Source organism: Delphinus delphis, chromosome X (genome assembly GCF_949987515.2).
Source record: "Delphinus delphis chromosome X, mDelDel1.2, whole genome shotgun sequence".
NCBI lineage: Eukaryota > Metazoa > Chordata > Mammalia > Artiodactyla > Delphinidae > Delphinus > Delphinus delphis.
In genome coordinates, this window is record NC_082704.1 from 95348538 (window position 1) to 95354547 (window position 6010).

The window sequence follows — 6010 nt, forward strand, 5'->3', positions numbered from 1 at the left end:
TTCAAAACTGATACCTCAGTGTTTCCTTCTAGGGCAAGACTCCACGATTAGCAGAAGCTCTGGGGCTGGAAACAATTCAGGAGGAAATGGACAAGAGAGATGAAGGAAAGGAGAAGGTGCAAAATTGTGTTGTCCACTCATGTGGCCACTGAGCACTTGAAATGAGGCTAGTCAGACTTGAGATATGACGTAAGAGTAAAATATGTACCAGATTTCAATGATTCAGTACAAAAGAATGAAAAATAGCTCATTAATAATCTTTATATTGCTTCCACATGGAAAATATAATATTTGGGATAGACAGAGTTAAAAACATATTATTGAAGTTAATTTCACGCTTCTTTTTACAAAGAATTTTGACTACTAGAAAACTGTTAATTACATTGTGTGGCCAGTATTACATTGCCCATGGACAGCACTCTATTATTACTGACATCTGAGATGCCTGTTAGACCTCAAGTGGAAAAACCGATTACACAGCTGTATGAATGGAAGCACAAGGGAATGAGTAAAAATGAACATACATATTTGAAATTCATCAACTTAAAGTGACATTTAAAAACAGGAGTCTAGATAGGACCCCCTAGGAAATGAATGCATGTAGAAAAAAATGATCAAAACCTAAAGCCTTGGAAATTCTCACACACAGAAGTATGGAAAATGAGGAAGTTCCAGGAGAATACAAGGTGAACACCAAGAGGGAAATCTTTAAAGACCAAGAAAGAACATGTATCAAGGAAAAGGAGTGATCAACTGTATTAAATGCTGCCAAAAGGTCAAGTAAGATGATGTCTAACATGTTTCCATTGGATTCTGCAGTGTGAAGGTCTGCTATGTGATGGTATTTGGTCCTTTCTTAAGGAGAGAGAATAGGTAGGTCTCAAGGTCAAAGGAAGGAAGAAGAGCTTGTGGCCAGGTGGAGCTATGTAGATTTTGGTGTGGAGGACCTGAGTTAAGGACACTGGATTCGTGTCCACACTCAGGCATATCAAATGCCCAGGAGACCTATTAAAACCATAGGATGAAGTAGGATGGTTGGATCTTTGATTCCGCCTGTAATGCTAGCTCACTGAAGGAAGGAACCAGACCTAAGGCCTCAAGTACTGCTTTCCTCGGCCTCTCGTATATGAGGGGGTGTTCTGTGGTCAGGGCTACCTCCAGGAATAAAGTGTAGCTTCCTAGATATACATCCCTGGGTGTTTCTAACTCTCTGGAGCTGGGCTACAGAGCTAACGACACATACACACCCACCACTAACTTCTGCAGTGCCTATGGCAAAAGTAAAATGGAGGCCACCAGCCCATGTCCAGGATCCCTTCTTCTCATGGCCATTATGTCCTACACCATGCAGTGCTTCACACCTAACACTAAGAGCACCTCAACCCACACCTCCAAGCTTTGTCTACCCCTTGCTCCCACAAACAGTGACCACATAGCCACCTTTTGTGCCCAAGATTGAGCATATCATAGGCCCAGCTCTTCTTTCCTTCAGAATGACTTTGAGAATAGGACCTTGCTGGCCCTGGAAGTATCCTTAGGGAATTAGGGTACCTGATATATTTTCTACAAAAGTAACAGGGTGTCAGGAGCCTCATCACCTTGTCCCTGTGGACTTTTAGCTCTGGCATGAAGAGCAGTAAGGAGAGCCTAATACAGGGCTCAGCACTATGACCCTTCTTGACCAGGTCAAATGCCAGTACTGGCCATATACCAGAAAAGTAAAAGAAAAGAGAGGAGAACCTAGAGATTATTGTACTAAGTGAAGTAACTAAGAAAGCGAAAGACAAATAGCATATGGTATCACTTATATGTGGAATCTAAAATATGACACTAATGAACTTATTTATGAAACAGAAACAGACTCACAGACTTCAAGAACAAACTTATGGTTACCAAAGGGAAAAGAGGGCAGGGGATACATTAGGAGTTTGGGATTGGCAGATACAAACAACTATATATAAAAGAGATAAACAACGAGGACCAACTGTATAGCACAAGAAACTATACTCAATATCTTGTAATAAGCCATGATGGAGAAGAATATGAAAAAGAATATATATCTATGTATAACTGAATCACTGCTGTACAGTAGAAACTAACATAACATTGTAAATCAACTATACTTCAATTTAAAAAAAATACTACTCAGAGTATATGTAAACCTGGCCACAAAAAAAAAAAAAAAAAAAGAGAGAGAGAGAGAGAGAGAGAGAGAGGAGAAATATGGAAATCAGGGAAAGGGAGTTCATTTTACTGTTTTTTTTTTTTTTCCACTCCACTCACTTCAATGTGGTTTCCTACCATGTTTCCACAGCTTAAATTTTTGAAAATCAGCTTAGTCACATCACAGAAATGATGCTATGATCAAGGTGAAAAAACAACTGAATATATATCCTGTTCACAGCATGTTATATGCCCATCCAATTCTATACAAGTGTCTACACACACATACACAATCATGCTCACATATCTGCTCACAAACTCAGTCACAACTATTTTTTTAAACGAGATTATCCATTAACATCCATTAATCTTAATATCCATTAATACTGAAGCTCAGGCAAAACGAATCATCATCACGGTACGACGGAAAAAATATTTTTTCACTTAATATTTGACCATTTTAGCATGTCAGTCATTAACCTTGAATAGTTGCCCAGCCCCCTTTCTCCCCATCTTGTAGGCTTCAGAAGCCCCTGTTTCCTCCTCTAAAAACCAAGACCTTCCCCCCAGGCTTCTGACCTCTGTCTGATGTTTCCTCCTTCTTGATTCTGAATCTTCCTCCCAGCCCTCCCTATTCCTATCTGGGTTATCCTCCTCTCTCATACACTTGATCATGCACTGCCTCTTCCTGACACTGGGTACCTCCATCACCCCTCCCATTCTCTAGACACCTTGGGTTAAACTCTAGTTCTCTTATCCAAGTTGTAAATTACCTATGCTAAGAGGGTATGAACTGTCCAAATGGGAATTTTATGGTCATAACTCCATTGCAAATAAAGGCCATAAATGATGACCCTTTGTCCCTTCTAAAGAGTCAACTAGCACGCTACTTTCTTTTAAACCTCCAAATATGACATAAAATTAACAATTTTAGAGACCACAATAAAAAATTACATTAAAAAATGAAACCAACACTTCAAGCTTTATTTATTAAAAAAAATCATTCTATGAAGAAATAATTGCCTATAATTTTTCAAAACTGAATGAAGATATCAAGCTGCAGGATTAAGAACCCCTACAGAACTCAAGCAAGCAAGATAGATACAAAGAAAACCATGCCTGGAAACATCAGAGTAAAACTAGTGGGAAAAATATAAAAATGTCAATGAAACACACACACACACACACACAAATCGCAAGATAAATGGTAATATACACTATTTTCATGGACAAGAAGATTCATTATTACAATAATATAGACTCTGCAAAATAACCTATAAATTCAAAGCAATTTCAAATAAAACCCCAATGGGATATTTCATGCAATTTGACATATTAGTATGTATATGAAAAAGGAAAGGGTCATGAAATATGAATAGTATGAAAATATTCCTGAAAAAGAATGATGTGGGATATTTGCCCTACAACACAGAGGCTTTTTATAACAGTGTGGTATAAGTGCAAATAGAGACAAATGACCCAGCTGTACAGAAAAGAGTCTAAACATAGAACCATGCATAAATTAAAACCTATTCCACTTCAGGGCTATGGTGCTAGATCATGGGAAAAGGAAGAAATTGTTATTGATTTATTTACTATAGATTTATTTATTTTATTTATTTATTTTTGTCTGGGATGGGTCTTCATTGCTGCGCGTGGGCTTTCTCTAGTCGCGGCGCGCGGAGGCTACTCTTCGCTGCTTGTAGTTGCAGTGCGCGGGCTTCTCATTGCAGTGGCTTCTCTTGTGGAGCATGGGCTCCAGGCACGCGGGCTCAGTAGTTGTGGTGCACGGAAGCCCCCGAAAAGAAGGAAAGTTTTAAATGCTACTGGACAATAGGTTATCCATATGGAAAAAAGGGAAAAAATGGGAATCTCTCCACTAAATTGTACACGGAAACAAATTTCAGGTAGATTATTCTGTGACAAGTAGGACTTAAAGCATATAGAAAAAAATAAGACTATCTTATATACGTTGGGACTAGTAAAAGATTTCTTAGTTAAAATATAAAAAGCACGAACTATAAAAGATAGTCAAGGGGGCTTCCCTGGTGGCGCAGTGGTTAAGAATCTGCCTGCTAATGCAGGGGCACGGGTTCAAGCCCTGGTCTGGGAGGATCCCACATGCCGCAGAGCAACTAGGCCCGTGAGCCACAACTACTGAGCCTGAGCGTCTGGAGCCTGTGCTCCGCAACAGGAGAGGCCGTGATAGTGAGAGGCCCGTGCACCGCGATGAAGAGTGGCCCCTGCTTGTCACAACTAGAGAAAGCCCTCGCACAGAAACAAAGACCCAACACAGCAAAAATAAATAAATAAATAAACTCCTACCCCCAACATCTGTATTAAAAAAAAAAAGATAGTAAAATTCAGCTGCATAATAATTTTTAAACTTTTAGTTATTAAAGGAGGGTATTGGGACTTCCCTGGTGGCACAGTGGTTAAGAATCTGCCTGCCAATGCAGGGCACACGGGTTCCAGCCCTGGTCTGGGAAGATCCCACATGCCGCGGAGCAACTAAGCCCGTGCACCACAACTACTGAACCTGCACTCTAGGGCCCACGATCCAAAACTACTTAGCCTGTGCGCCACAACTACAGAAGCCTGCGCGCCTAGAGCCCGTGCTCCGCAACAAGAGAAGCCACGGCAATGAGAAGCCCGCGCACCGCAACTACAAGCAGCCCCCCCTTGTGCAACTAGAGAAAGCCGGCGCGCAGCAACGAAGACCCAACGCAGCCAAAAACAAAATTAAAAAAATTTTAAAGAGAGTACTTATAAGGTTAAAGAACAAGACCAAACAGTGGAAGTATTTGCTCCACGTGAACCAGAAAAAGGGTTATTCATAATGCACGTTTTTTTCAAATAATGAGTATAAATAGGCATTTTACAGAAACATAAATGCCCAAAGACAAGAACAAAAGAAGTGTTTACTTTTACTTGTAATTATGGAAAAGCCAGAATGAGATACCATTAAAGAAAATTTCGTTCTATAAAAGGCAAATTGGAAAAGGGAAATTTCAGCTCAGGAACAGAGGCGGGCCATTTTCAGGGAGCAGGGGGCCGTTAATCAAGGGTTAACAGCAGATTAAGTGCTGACTGCTGGAGCCATGGGGAGGAGAGGCTTTTAAATTGCTCTGAATCTTGGTTAGAACTCTTGGAAACCTCACAGGTGAACACGAACAGGCAGCTCAATCACTGCAGTGGCTGTCTGTCTGTTCCACGTTTGCTTCTAGGAGGTTGCTTACAGAGGGTCACAGCACAGTAGGTGGAGGGTAGGGGTGTGCCTGCTCTCCTGGAGAGGCAGGGCTCGGGGCATCAAGTTCAGGCAGCAAGACGGGCCTAACTCTCGGAGGACTAGGCTTGGAGTCGAAGCTCAGGCAAAACGAATCATCATCACAGTACGACGGACAGCTGAGCACAGAAACCCCCATGAGGGAGGAGAGGGGCTCAAAGCAAGAGACCTGAAAGAGGAGATGCTCTCAACACACTGCCCAGCAAAATGAAAGGAGAATGTGCCACGAGAGCAGAAGAGGAGGCACTAATGCAGATGGCATTACCACCAGGGCACAGGGGAAGAGCAGCCTTCCTCAGGTCAATCTAGGGGGGAAGCAGGACTCAGGCCAGCCGGCCCGGAGTGGAAAAGGGCAGCAGCGAAGCACCGTTCTTACCTGTGTGGCGGCTCAGGAGGGTCGGGCCTGGTGTGGGGTTGCGGCTGGGAAGACCAGGGTCTGGCCGGGATGCTGGACTCCAGACAGAAGCCTTGAGAAAGGAGTCTGCTGCTGGGCTCAGACTTTGGAGTAAACGGCAGCAAAAGCTCAGACCTCTGAGTCCTGGAAGCTCTAGGAAACGGAAA